Genomic DNA, 15206 nt, shown 5'->3' with positions numbered 1-15206 from the left:
ATTTATCTTCCGCTAGTTGAAATCGATTTAGAAAGTTCTCACGTTGCATAAAGATGCACAGTGCAGTTATAAGTCGCTTCAGAGAAACTAGGAGTAGAAAAATGTCTGTAAAATTGACAAATTTTCATTACAACAGGGTAAATAAATCACTGTTAAGATAGAGAATGAAATCTGAATAAAACAGAGTAACATGAGAAATGCGGGCGAATTCTTACAACATCGCCCGATATCCCGCGAGGCCAGAGGCTCAAACAATAACCGCTCTTCAGCCGAAATTCCTGAAAATTGGGGCACCGGCTGCGGCGATCGTTCTTTCGGCTGCTCGAGGCCCGGCCGCCCGGAATTCCCCTCGAATTCCAGGGTTCCGCGGGGGCAAGACCGAGCCTCGAGGAGCGCCGCGCCACGGGTTCTCTTTCTCTTGTTGAAGATGCGAGAAGAGAGGGCCCGGCCCGAGATGCACGAGGAGAGGCCGACGGTCGGGAATGGAGCTGGAAACGAGAGGCTGCGGGGGAAGTGGATGCCAGGCCAGCCGGTGTGTGTTGATGCAAGTGCGGTGACTGTACGGTGCTGACTGGCGGAGTCAGTCAGTCAGTCAGTCAGTCGGCTCGGCACCGGCCGCGACGCACGATCGCGTGGATTTTTCTTGGTTCCCCGGAGCGGCACACACGTTCGCGTTCGCTCTGCCCCGTTCAGCACACGGCCTCTCGTCTCGTCGGTTTCTAAGCAGTTGTTAGCTCGGCCCAGTTTTTTCCAGCGAGCCTCTCTCTCTCTACGAAAGTGCACCTCTCGCCCGGATTAACCCGAGGAGCATCCCAGCGGAGAGTTCACCGCCTGGCAGACCAGGTAAGCGACACCTTCTTGCGGGCTACGATCGGTTTCGTCGCGAGAGCCTCGAGAAAGAGAGAGCCGGAGAGGAGTGCTAGCCGTCGTCGAGAAGCGGCTCCGACCACTTTGTTCACAAAGGAGAGAAAGAGAGAGGGAGATAGGATGGCGGGCCTGAATTATTTTGATGTCCCGTTAGGCGTCAACGATCGACGGATCGACGCCGGCAGCAGAGCCTTCTCCTCGGTGACCTTTTTCACTCAGAGTGCGCGTCGCGAAGATTAGTCTTCGTGAAAATTAGTTCTCGCGAAAATTCCGCTTCTTCGCAACTTCGCCGCTTAGCGCATCGAGACGGGCTCGATCCGCGCGCTGCGATCCGATTCTTCCACCGTGTCAGCGAGGATAAAGTTCTTAGAAAACAGTGAATGACACGGTTTCGTCTCGAGGAGCCCCGCGATTATGGTCGTGCACGAGGTCCCCAAATGGCCGCTCCTTTGTGTGCAGCCAGATACGATCGCGGCCCCGCTGTCGTAGCCAGGGATCGATTCAATTAACGGGACAATCGGAAACACCGTTTCGAGAGGTCCGCGTTATCGGAGTTACCCGAAAGCCGTGCCCCGTGTTTTGCCGCGGCGGCTCCGCGTCACGGACGCATAATACAACCGCGATAAACGCTAAACGGGAAGGCGTGTCGCGAGCGAATCGTAATCGTCGGTGACTCGAACCGGACGGCGTCATTTTTTTTTACGGACTACGGAGATCGAGCACGATCTCCGCGGTGCGCGCCGATCCGATTAACGATCGAGATCGAGATCTAACGGCTACGGAGATCGCTAAGGACGTCGCACTGGCTCCTCGACGATAATCGTCCTAATGACTCGCACGTGCTGGCTACCAGCAGCCTGTGTACCTGAACGGTTGTTCTCGCGCTGGTGTTAGCTTCGAGTGGGAGACTGGAAATTTTTAGTGAAACCTGGTCCGAAAGTTCTCGGATGGGTTTGGCTTGGTTTTTTTAATTAACACTAAATGTCGGTCGAAATGCCTTTTAAAAGCCTTGGACTTGTAACGACTCTTTTATAGGCAATGATCGAATGGGTATTTTAATTTTAATATTGTTACGAAAATGGCGAAACGTGTTAGTGACTTTTATTGTAAAAAAACAATACAGAAGACTGGAGATTTTCAAGAAAAAGTGATCCGTTGCGAAATTACTTCTTAAAATATTAATTGTGTTCATCCTTAGATTGACAATGCGAACATACACATTTCTAAGTTTATATAACCTAAAATTGGAACAATTTCCGTCGAAAAGTGCGACAAATGAGACGGAGAAATCTTGTCCACGAATTAAAGCCAGCCCGAGATTATTAAACGCGGAATGGCAGCGTAGAACACGAATACAGAAAGTTTAAAGACTTTAAACGGCGAGGAGGCGAGCCGAAAATGTGGGTCACAGGATGCGAGATGAAATCATCAACCGTTTAGCGATTTCAGCCAAAATTCTGCGATGCTCGCTTTCCTCTGCGCCCGCTCCTCTAGCATCGCGCCGTTCTCTCTAGAGAAATAAAAACCGATGACTCAAAGTGAACTGTTAGACTTTTACCATGCGTGCGCGTAGAAGAGCCAACAAATTCAGAAAGTAGAGACGGCCGAGCGTCGTGCCAAGACAGTGCCACTTAGTATTCCCATAGCAAAGACGGACGACGTTCTTCTAGTAATCTGCTCGTGTCGCGCGAACCAAAGAACCGCATAGTCTCACGACGGGAGGACGCGACGCGGACTGGTGTCGCCGGTATTTCATGCGCGCGAAAGCAAATTAGCAGTCACTTTTACTCGAGTTCATCGAGCCGGTGGGGCATCCGACGTTTTAGGCCGTTTCTTTGTCAGAGCGTTGGCAACGGCGTTTCACCGACGCGGATCGTGGTAGGCAGCGTCGCCCCGCGGGCCCGGTCGTCCTCGCGCGAGGATTGGCAACAAGCGAAGGCGAGCGCGCGCCGTTTTGCGTCGCGATTTTGCGCGAAGGAGGAGAGGAAAAAAAGCAGACTGACACGTGAAAGTACGCTTGCGAAATCGAGGAGAGGATATGTAATCTAATTCTAACGGTAACGAGGCACCGTTTCGACGCGCGACGCGAACGCGAACGCGACTCACGGCCGTGCTTCGCTGCCAAAACAAACCGAACCCTTCCACTCGGCCGTTAATTGTTTCTAATTATTTGACGAGTTCGTTAACGCGGATTACGGAGCCGCGCGAGCTCGGCTATGCCGATTCGCGCCCGGCGATATCGCGGTTACACTTGTCCGTTTTCACGCAACAGAATCTCGTCCGGTGGCCTTCTTCCACTTCCACCGTTTCCTGGAACGCGGAGGACGCGTTACCATAGATAACGACGCGGCTTTCGACCGACGAGGGTGCGCAATAAGAACTTGTCTTACCAGGAAAAACTGTCGCGCGAATGACATAAACAGCTTTCTCGAATTTTCTTTCTTTCTTCATTTTTTCGAATTCGGTTTAGAGATGGATTTTTTATAGACGTGTCGGTGACATATTTACTTACTTGGACTTCATTAAAATCAGTTTTCCATTGCTCCTAATTTCTTAATCAAATCAAAGATCCATACTTACAATTTCTCCTCAATTTTCTACGAGTGCGTTAGTGATATGAATTTTATTTGACCTATTGACCTAGTTAATATGCACTTCGAACCACCCCCTATATTAACACTTTATCTTTTTCTAATATTTAAAAAAATGACATAATAATACCTCAACAATAGCTATCAAATTATTGGTTTCCATGACAATCGATTCGATCCTCCATCACCAAACGAAGTAAAAACCCTGTTGATAGGCTACCGCGCAAATTATTAATTACGCCGACTTCAATCCAGTCATTCAATTCATATCGCAATCATTTTTCATACAACATCGCGAAACAAAGGCACGCCAATGTTCGGACATCGTTTGCGAAGCTAAACGACGCGGCGATGTCACAGGGTTCCCCTGTGAAATGTCCCGGCAGCGTGTATGAACGAAAAAGGGAACAACAGGCGATAGAGCATAATGGAACAATTTGCAGTGGAAAAAGGAATGAAATTTCGCGAGTGATCGATTGCCGGCGCGCGGCCCGGCGTTGCGGTCCGATTTCGAAGGCTCGTTATGACGGGTCCCTAATTGGAGGCGAAACGCGGGATATCGGCCCGGGAACTGGAACGAGACCGTGCCGCGGAATTAGTATCGCGAAAATACATGTATATACGAGAGTTTTTTTCACGCCGATGTGCGTAGAGAGCCTGTTGCGTTCCAATTGAGCTCTGGCAATTGGTCACGCGCGAATTACGTTATCGCATCTCGAAGGTGCCTTAATGTCTCTCCTTCTCTCTTCACGGATCCGTCTCTCTCTCTATTTCTTTCTCTGTCGGTCTATCTCCCTCTCTCTTTCTCTATGCGTCTGTGTTTCTCTTTTTCTTTTTCTCTATGCGTCTGTGTTTCTCTTTTTCTTTCTCTCTCTGCCTGTCTCTCTCTTTTTCTTTCTCTCTCTCTCTGCTTGTCTCTCTCTTTTCTTTCTCTCTCTGTCGATGTCTCTCTCTCTTTCTCTTTCTTCCTTTCTCTCTTTCTGCCTTTTTGTCGCTCTTTCATTTCCACGCGCACTCTTTGTCCCGATAATACGGGCCGCGGCGCGCGATTAGATTGCGGGCGCGGAATCATAAAGATTTTTACACCCCGGTGGCATTAAATCACGGGAATCTTACAATACGGCTCGCCGTTTACGAGAGCAAAGCGTGCGGAACGATTCCGAGCGGAAAAATGTGGCAATAAGCTTCTCTCACTGTGCCAAGACTCCATCATCGAGACGTTGCCGTTTTGACGCTCGAGGGTCGCGCTTTACCGTATCGCGTACTAAATTCCTTCGCGCTGCCGCCGCTGTTTAATCCATTACGTTCCCGGTGTGCTCAAGGTTCCGCCTATCAAAATCCTGAAGTGGACCAGGTCGGAAAGTGTACCCTTTGCGCTCGAGTGGCGGCTCTGCGGCGCCATTAAAATTTTTATATCGCGTTCCAAAATTATTTTCATAGATATTGCCAAAGGTTGGATTGTAAAGTTTGTTGAAAGTGTAATTGTTATATGAGTCGTGAGATTTAGTTTCATGTGCGTAGAATGAATTTTGTTATATAAAATGGTAATTCTAGAAGCCAGAAAAAATTATTTCAGATTTTTAGTTAAGATCGTTTCGAGTGCAAAGGGTTAAGTGTAACTTAGCCTGTACAAGAAAGCGATTACAGATTATTGTGCATAATATTAGACACTCTCATACCAGTTAAAATGACTGGTTACGTATTTTTAATTTATAGCTATTACTATTATAAAAATATTTTCAAGAGCAATTTTTAGCCACATTCCTTTGTTAAAGTATATATCATAATATAAATCGTAAGCGGTTGAAATAAATTCAATTTTAGCATTGCTATAAAACAATATACATTAATTACGTTTGAGTGTCGCCAGTTATAGTCTTTTAATCCCGGTAATTTATATATACACTGAATATCTCATCGTTTAAAATTGAATTTTAAAAAACTTATTGTATTTTGAGAGTTCATTTAATGAATAGTATAATGACGAATAAATTCGAATATAAATGGTAGTCACTGTACACAAAGTGACAGAAAAGAAAACGCGGAAAACGAAAACGATCAGCTGGCGCGAAGGAACTCGGGCAGAAGTCGGTTTCTTGCTGATAGTTCGAAGACACAGCGAGTGAAAGTGCGTCTGGGAACTGTACGGGCACAATCGCAAGCTCTCCTAGGGCAACGAACGTTCGCAATGGCCTGGCCATTTTAACGATAACCGAAGAACCGATTAGCGGCTGCCGGCCAGCAGAATAGCTTGTTCGTGGAAGTCGTTAGCCGGCTGACACAGTTCGCCCGTTCGTTCTCAGGAATGTTACGAGCCCGTTCGGACTCACCGCGAAAGAATTCCGTGGCGCGCGCGATTATTCTTGTTTTTTTTTTCCTACGTTTTCCATCGGCGATCGTGTTTGTCAGTCGTCGTCGTCGTCGTAGCCGGAACGCGTGTAGAGACTCGTCCGCGCACGAAAGCAGGATGTGAAATCTCCTGTTACGCCGCGGGTCGCCCCGCGCCGTAAAGAAAATCTTGAATTTCTGTTCACGAAATCCGATCCCGATCCGCCCCGACCGATGCCGAGTCGCGCGAGAGCCTCGCCGAGCCTTTTCTACTCGCGATTCTCGATGCCGTGATTAACGAGAGTCACCTTGAACGACGGCCATCATGCTCGGCGACGCGACGCGCAAAAGATCGTGATTTAGTGTTCCGCGAACGTTCCGGGGAACGGGCGGCCGCGTGAATCGCGGACAAGTGCGATTTTCGCGAATTTGTTGACCCGTCTCGATGCCGTAATTTCCGTACTCATACCTGTTTTCGATCACCACAGATGGAAAACGCTCGGACACTCTGGATTTCGATGGGCGACGCTTGATAATTATTTCTGCTCGAAATGTAGAGTTCGATTAATTGACATCTATATAAGCAATTTTTGTTCACGATGGTCATTGGTTGGTTAAATCGAGCTTAGTTCTACGTGCGGCGGTTTCGCGAGACGCGTCAGCTGCGACGAAATTTAATGTGGGTAATTTTGACACGGCGTTTCCGGTGTCGGCGATGTTTGCCGCGCCCATCGCTCGTCGATGTCGCGGCATAATGATGTTATTGAACAATTAGCGAACAATGTTTGCGAATTCAGTGCGATCGATCGGGGATCGACCGGTAATCTGTCTGTCGACAGCGACTCGCCCGTTACACGGATAGGTTGTAATTAACGAGTGATGGCGCACGAGCGTAAATATCGGATAGCACAATGGCGGCCGATCATCGGGCTCTTGGAGGCCTCGGCTAACAACGATTCATCACTTTTCTTCGTGTAATCCTCTCGCGCTGGCACCAACATATTCAAATATTATTCATTAATCACGTGTGGGACAGTGGAGTCAGTTTCGTTTATTTTCTAGCATAATTAACATCGTAGTTATCGAGTAAGACATGTTACTCCATCAATCTTTTATTCGGTGCAGTTTCTAATGAATAAATTTAATATCTCTTATTGCATAAACATGAAGCTAGTTATGCTGGAAATTTATTAAATAATATTATTGAAGTGTTTCAGTATTAAAACATTTACATATTAAGACATTAAAGTTTGCAACATTTACACATTAAATCATTTATGTATTAAAACATGTAATAATTTCCCAATTATTAAAATTTTCCAAATTCCTTAACCTACATTCTAGACAATAGTTTCCATTTTACGTACCAACCATTTAATTCGAAAGCAACGAACAGCTTCGCCATTTTGAAAACATTTCCCGATAAAACGAGGCCGAGACTCGCGATCGCCTCCTCGTAAAAACGCTAAATCTTTCGTTCAGTAATTACCTATAAACAAAATTCTGAAAGTTTATCCGCTCGGTCGGCGCGCGAGGGCGACGTCGCCCTTAATAGAAAAGAATATAACGAACGAGGAGAAAGGCGGCGGAAAAATCGGCGGGACACGTTCCGGGAGGCGAACGATAGCGATTCCAAGGGAGTCACGACGATCCCGGCCGCTGTCCCGTAAAAGGAAACGCTCGTAACGCGACCGGCGCGCAGCTAAAGTGTATTATTTACGGACTTATTCACCGTTCAGAGAGCAACGATCGGGGCGAACGTTCCCGTGCATAGTTAACGCGCCGAGCCGTGGGGACGGTAACTTTCCTCCCGCGTTCAATTATCAAAGGTTAGAAGTCTCCTCGCGATAGAGCTCGGCTCCGCGAAGCGTTCTGATTAATGGATTCGGGGAATGAATTCCCGATTACACGGCCCCCTCGATTATTCAGGATCGTTCCCCGACGTATCCCCCCCTCTCCCTTGACTTCCATGGTGCCGCCTGCGAACAACTCCCATGAAATACCGTTTTCTTTTCGCGGTTCTGATCTCTGGAGATTTCACGATCCAGATATCATTTCTCCTTTCTTCCGTCCGACTCTTTTGTTATTCGATGATCCTCCGGCGTCTCTCTCTCGCTCTTTCTCTCTCTTTTTTACGGACTCACGGTTAAATGGGGGTAGCCAGCGAAGGTCGCGGCGACCTTGACAGACCAGTAATCGAAGGGCGAGAGCACGCGGCGCCGATCGCGTTTCCTTTCGAATCAAAGGTTGAAAGTCGAGCACAAGAAGCGTGTCTCGCGTGTATTTAGCGAGTCGAGCCGCGACGATTTTTGCCACAGGTGTGTTTAGCGCGTTGCGTGTAGTGTTTCTTGCGCCCGCAGGTTCCACTTTCATATAATGGAAATCGATTCGTTCGTGTTGGAAATTGATAGTTTAAGCGGCACGGTTAAATACTTTTGCCGCGCGGGAACATCAAAAAACGATTTCGAGCGCGGCGAGCGCGTTTCGCGGGTTGCTTTATCAATGACTCAGTCGATGGTATCTAGACCGGACATCGTTAATGCAACAGGCGACAAAAATTTGTCAACGATGTATCGAACCGCGCGTGAAACTGTTAGAAGAAGTTGGATTATCGTCGCGTGAATCATCTTTTCTATTTTTAGTGTTTGGAGCACTCTATTTGCGTTGGTAGTTACTGCTTAAATATTGGTGTTGGCGATTAGAGAATTAAATTCGGCGTTTAATTCTAGAAGGAATTTAATTTTTAATCTTAATTTTTAATTTATGTAGCAAGGAAAATTACTATTGATACCAAAGGTCTATTTTTCTGTCTTATGCCTTAATATGGATTTTTTTAAAGATATTTTTTATTTCAGATATTAACCATTTGTACTCGAAGCCATTTTAACTCTAAATCTAAAATAATTTGTCGGGCTTATGGAATTTCCATTGTATTAAGATTTTTTTAATCTAAACTTTATTAATATGAAAATGATTCTGGAACACGATAGAATAATTTTAGTGGTACCTCAGAGTCACCACGCGAGTGCAAAGGGTTAAAAGGATGTCTAATCTAGGATGCCTAGGATGCCTTAAAGACGTTTAAATGATGTCTTAAAGGCATCTAAAGGACATCTCATAGACGTCAAAACATCTTAATTTGCAACACAGAACGTTTCTAAGACGACTCTAGGACGTTTCTAAGACATCTCTAGCACATCCATAGTACACTCGAAACGTCTTAAAAACGCCTCAAATGTCATACACCAACCAGTCCCCCGCGACATCTTAAAGACGCCCTTAGGCTACCTGGATACCTGTTGCAAGTGGCAGTAGCGGGTCGTAAAATCGAACAGCCGGAAATCGCGTGAGCCGAAGTTCTTTTTTCGAGCAATCGGTGGCCAGCTTTCGTAACGAACTCAGCAACATACCGAACCGTTGATATATGTATTAGATACGCGGCGGTAAGAATCGTGTCTGCTTGTGCTCCGTGGTCAGAGATATAGGCCACTTCCGGCGATTATGCGTCATAATAGGAGAGACTCCGGGCCACGGAAAAGCGGACACAGGGCCGCGGGATCTCGGGTTCTCGTCGGGGGTTTAGAAATTCCCTCTTCCTGTTGGCCGGCAGATTAATCGAGAAGATATCCTTGAAAAACGTAACGTAAATACGTCGTTATCGCGGCGGGTCGTCATTGTGGCCTGCCGCTTTCATCGCCGCCAATCTTTCCCTCGCATTAAGAACGAATTCCGCGCGCAAGTTCGCCGCCATTCAATTTATTACTTTCCATCAACTTTCTCGGACGCCGCCGCGGGATAGAAACGCCGGGAGACAAGGCCCGGATGACGGGGCCCCGGGTCGCACGCGTTATCAGGCATCGCGGTATATGGCCGTTTTCGAGGAATTTTCAGCCGTCTTCTTCTCAGACAAGAACAATGGCGAGCAAGCAGTACCCGGCGAGCGTGCAACCCTCGGTTGCGCTGGTCATCCTCGATGTCTTTTGATAACCGTGCTCGCCTAGTCACGCTATTTTATTGACACGATTTGTCCCGCTGAGAAGAGTTAGAAAGCAGCGAAGAGGCTGAATATCAATTTAACCCTCGTGGTAAAAATAGGTGCGAGGATTATTGTGTGTTACGATGATGTTTCGATCCTTTCTGCTTTGTAGTTGAAGTTGGTAATGTGGCGAGAGGTACAGTAGAAGTCTACTTATCTGAGTTGCATTTATTGGAACGAAACTTTAAGACACAATGTAGTGAACTTCTGTAGAACTCTTATTATCTCAGTCGAGCTATTAACTAAATAGTTAGGATTTAAATATTGCTAAGATTTTAAAAATTAATTGTGTTCAGTCTTAATACTGTTTTAAACAATTTAATTACTTTTACTTAAGGAAACATTTAATATTAGCAAAACTGGAAATAAGATTTTAATGACAAGTGTATAAAAAGGATTTTTAGAATTTTATAGAAGGATTGTTTTTAAATATATGTATTAAAATATATAACGAAATTAAAAAGAACCAAATTTTTGAAAAAAGTATTTACCCTTCGCAGTCGTATTAAATTTATAAGTATAACACTGTCCAAAATTCAAAATTCTTTTTCAAACTTTGTATATATGTAACACAAAACTATATTCTAATTCTATATAAAAATAAAACAAATAAATAGCTCCGCCAGCTAAAAGTAAACGTACCATCGCGAAAGGTTAATACCTCTCGCGCGCGCAGTGTGTTGACCTGTGAACTTATCCGGTTGTATGAACTGGTCGTCTCCCGTCGAGTTAATTATAAACGGAGATCCGCACGTAAAACGTTTCACAGCAACCGAATTGATTTAATTTTCCGTGTACGGGAACAGCGCCCAGGGTGGTCGCGATAACACGCGAACGTTAATCGAGAACGTGTCGAACGATCACTCGATACCGGCGGATCGTTTTCCGATTGTGCGTAAACGGCATCTTGAATGGTACCACGGCACTCATAGATGTGTGCCAGGTGTGCACCGAAACCGGTCAATTAACATATTCGTGTCCGGTAAACTTCATTCGGCGGACCAGATATATTGTTTCATGAAACCGATACGGTATTGAATATTCTATTACAGTCAACGGGTAACTGTTGTCGAAACGTGTTATATCTCGCGCTGTTTAATTTCGATCATCGAACAGCATTAGCGGCGGAGAATGCGTCCGAAACGTTCTTTCGGTAATCTGAGAAACATGCTAAAAAAATCCTAGAAGAATCCCAAAATAATTCTTAAAAAAAATCCTAAAAGAATCCTAAAAAAATCCATTGCCTTACGAGAAAAGCATCCACTCCGCAACAGAATTAAAGAAAAAGTCATTATCAAACTGCCCGCTAATTGCGCGGATTTCTCGTCGAGCGAGAACCGTTTGAGAACTTCTCCGGTGCCCAAGGATTTAGTATATTAGATTACGGAGAATTATGTAAGGGCCGTTCTTTCCTCCCGAGAGTTTAAACAACAATTCTTTGCAGTCCCGTGCATAAATCGCGAGGATTCCGGGCCGGGCAAAAATTTCCCGTGGAATTTCCGCGGAAGAATACGTCGGCGCCGTGTTTTCTTCCCTTAAAAATTTATAAAACGCTTTTTACGGTCTGCCGCCGGGAACTGCAAGGATTTTCGCGTGGGCCAAAAAAAAATTGTCGAGGATTCCCGACGCGGCGCGAAGCAGCCCTTATTTATGTCTGCCGTCGCGCGCGGTTTAGGCGAACCGTTCCCGAGGAATTCACGGATTAATCGCGGGACAAGGCCGCGAGGGCGTGAACGCGGGAATTCGGTGAGGCGCGGCGGTTTCGCGGATCGCGGACACGTATTTCCCAAGCGAAGGCGACCCGTAATCGCGGAAAGATTATTATTATATATACGCGTATTATTACATTAGGTTGTTGCGTATGAAATGTCGGAATTTTAAGCGTATATACAACATGCATATCTTTTTCCAAAAGCTGTTTATTTAATTAAAATATGCTCCATTTGCTTCGATATACTTTTCCTAATAAGATTTTAATGCGCAGATGGCTATCTTAACGAAATTCTGATCTTTAGAAATTTTCCAGACTGCCTTTATATACTTTACATACTGTTTAGCCCTGTTCTAAATGTTTAAACAAGTGAAAGTCGATTGGCGAAAGATGCGACGAATAAGCTTGGTGCTGCAAAATTTGATCTTTTAATTTCTCTTCGCAATTATTTTGTACAGCGTATGCGACCGAGACGAAATTCAAAATAATTAAGAAAATGGAACACTTTTGACAAAATCTTCTCTGTTGAAATGTGACAACAATATATGTATGCGCGAGCTTCGACTCTCGGCTGTCGATCGAAACCGAGCGAGAAATAAGCGGGCGCATTGTGCCGGCCCGCGCACCGCGCGCATTTCCGCGTCTCAATTTAATTGTTGCGCGAGCTCGCCGGTTCGTCGTGACCTGGGATTAATTGCGGCGCCGCGTTCTCAGGAGTCCCTCGCCTCGGATCGAAACGGGAAACGTGTCCGCGGCACGGGGAGAAAGAAGTCTACTTTATCAAAGCGGCCTCCGTAATTATTTCCCCACCCGGCCGTCCGATCCAATTTTGCCCCCTCGATGATTTCTCTGTGTCGGGACCAACCCCACGGTTACATAAATCCTTCGAACGTGGTTGCGTGGGAAAGTTGGGTGGGACGACACCGAAGAAGCGGTGGCTAATTGAACGAGACCGGACCGCGGACGGAATCGTGACGGTGCTGGTCGAGCTCCGCGTAAAAACACGCCGGCTCTCTCGCGCGCATGCAGATCGCGGACGTTGCGCAACCGCATTTACAACTATTTTAATTGATTCAGGAATGATACACTGTACCGTGTTCATTCATAAAGACAGGTTTGCCTTCTCGGTCGCAGAACCAGGAAGTTTGGAACCGTTAAGCTATCGTCGGTAAGCGATGATCCACTCAGATTTCACTCGATTTTCGAACGCATCGTTCCAAGGTATAAATACATAAAGATGTTTTTATCTTCGTCATTAATAATTGTCGAACCAAAGGTTCGTAACTGTGAACGCTGGTAGATCGTACATTGAGAAACAGTTCTCCGGCGTCGCATCGATTTGAAAAAACAGAATACTTGTCACGGAGTAGCAGAAACTAATTTCCTACGACACCCGAGTCCGCCGTGTTGGACAGTTCCAAAAAGAAGCGGCGCCGGAAAAAGGTCGCCGGCCATAAATCGTGTCGGGCCGCGTAAACCCGTTCGAGAACGGTCATCCCGGGTAAGGATTAACATCGCGGCATTTTTCCGGCGACGGGAAACCGAGGGATCGGTCATAGGGTAGGAATTTGAAATTCAAATGGGCCAACCGGTCCATTTACGGGCAACCACCGCGTCGCGGCACGAAAACGGCACGGCGGAGATGGTAACCCGGCGGGATAAGATCGGGGAAAGAAAAAGACAGCCGGATCCTCTTGGTACGATGCGTAACGAGCCGCTGATTCCCGTGCGGTTTCAATGGCCGCCGCTATACGGAGAACGCATTCCCCGGAGAAAGTGCGATTGAAACGTCTATCCTTTGGACGTCGATTTTGAGCGTCGCGGGGATCGCGTTACGAGGACCATTACCTGCCAGCTTAAAACCGCGAGGTTACACACGCCGGGCCCTCGCCGCCCCCCTCGGATCGTTTCGCGGCATTGCCTACTTAGGAGCAGATAATGTCGGCGAATGGTAATGTCGGTTTACTGGCCGCGTTTAATATATCGGGCCGCGGCGGTGCATGCCGCTGTCCCGAAGTGCTCCCGATAAAAGCCAGACAATATCGTCGCTTTGCACCTTGTTGCTCGACAATTATCCGAACGATCGTGAATCCACGCCGTTCGATCGGCGGCCCCTCTTATCGACGCACCAAACAACCCCTCCGTTCAGACCGAGCGGAACTTGTTCGATGCTGCTTACGGCCGACATCGCGCATCGAACGACTGCCATTTGCATAGTGGAGCGCTGACATGAGACGCTTTTATTTTAGACGAGATAATTATGGAACTAGCGCGAAACGTTTCGACGCTTAGTTGTTTTGCTGTGAGAGTGCACTTGCGTCGGCGAGTTTCTACTACGTTTACTTTATTTTGTAGGTTTTTAAAATTGCAGTTTTCATTTCGTTGCATTGAATGAGGAGTGCGTAATATAGTAAAATAGCATTGGTATTAATTTTGTAAGTATTTATTTTTTTATTTGCTGTGAGTATATGTAAAATATTTATATGTTACATGTGAATATTCTTTTCATCTTTGGGTTAATATCATGCTTTAGTGCATCATATTTTAGTTGAAACATGATTTGATTAATACTTGGTGTATATTTGGTGATATTTGGTGTAAGCCAGGAGGAACATTTTTTGTAAATAAAATTAATCAATATTACAGGATAAGGATAAAAGATTGAGGAGAATTTATAAATAAAAGCATCTTAAAAATTAATGATATAATACGCAGAGAATGTTTAAGGTACCTCTTATGTTGCACGTATTATTTACCCATTTATTATAAAATTTGAATTACAATGGCCATACTATTTTCACAGTTTTGACGTTTCTACATAAGAGATATTAATCAAAACTGGATTTCTATAGCTAAGGCACTGTTTCATCAGTTTCGATCTAGAAAATAATCGCGAGAGATCAAATATATAACTGCGCGACGAAATTGTGAATCTTTATGCATTTCAATCAAATTTTACAGACCCTAGAAAAATTAAAGTTTTATCTAGCATAGACAAGATTTAAGTGCCCCATAAGGTGGTCCTTTATGGATATCGACCTAAATTAAATTTTCTGAAATAGAATCCCGACTAATAAAAGTTTTACCGTCGGACAAGATTTAACTCTTTTAGTGCCGACGGAAAGAGTTGTCAGGATACCAGCGAAAAATACCAAAAAGTTGATTTATATATTTTGCCATATTGCCATTTATATATTTTGTCTCAGTAAACTAAAAATTACGCAAACTCTGTAAAAATTAATAATTACAAAACATGAAAGTTTATTAAATAAAGTTGTAATTTGTTAAAATGATTAAGAAACCACTAGTTCCTCAAACAAAGTTCCTGTGAATCATTATTTTGCAATATAAAATTTCAATCTTCCACAAGACGGTGAATGTATTCATAAACCAGTCCTCGCAAAAGCGAGTTTGTATTTTAGAATCGAGGCACACAGTACAACATCTCGTCTCTTACAGCATAACCAACAAAATCCAATCTTCATTCGAATTGTATCACCGTCGTCCAAACGCAGCGGTCGCTCGTGGAAAAGTTGCAACGCACGTCGCTGTACTGCCTAGTTGCGTAGAATTCCTATTTGCCGGCGACTCACTTTTATTTACGATCGAGCCGTAGCGCCAGTATTAACCGAGTTGTTGAGTCAATGTTAACAACGTTATCTCGCTCTCGTGG

At 45.3% G+C, this 15206-nt stretch overlaps 1 protein-coding gene across 3 annotated transcripts in view; it reads left to right on the top strand.

Moving 5' to 3' along the window:
* Nucleotides 1-612: 612 nt before the first annotated feature.
* Nucleotides 613-15206, top strand: part of LOC144467619 (uncharacterized) — a 101851-nt gene continuing 87257 nt past the window's right edge. For all 3 annotated transcript variants that reach the window (XM_078176507.1, XM_078176509.1, XM_078176506.1), the window contains exon 1: nt 613-843. The gene's annotated coding sequence lies outside the window, so the exon portion shown is untranslated. The remainder of the gene's footprint in view (nt 844-15206) is intronic.

The sequence above is a fragment of the Augochlora pura genome, chromosome 3 (genome assembly GCF_028453695.1).
Source record: "Augochlora pura isolate Apur16 chromosome 3, APUR_v2.2.1, whole genome shotgun sequence".
In the NCBI taxonomy this organism is placed as follows: domain Eukaryota; kingdom Metazoa; phylum Arthropoda; class Insecta; order Hymenoptera; family Halictidae; genus Augochlora; species Augochlora pura.
This window is presented reverse-complemented; position numbering and strand designations above follow the sequence as displayed.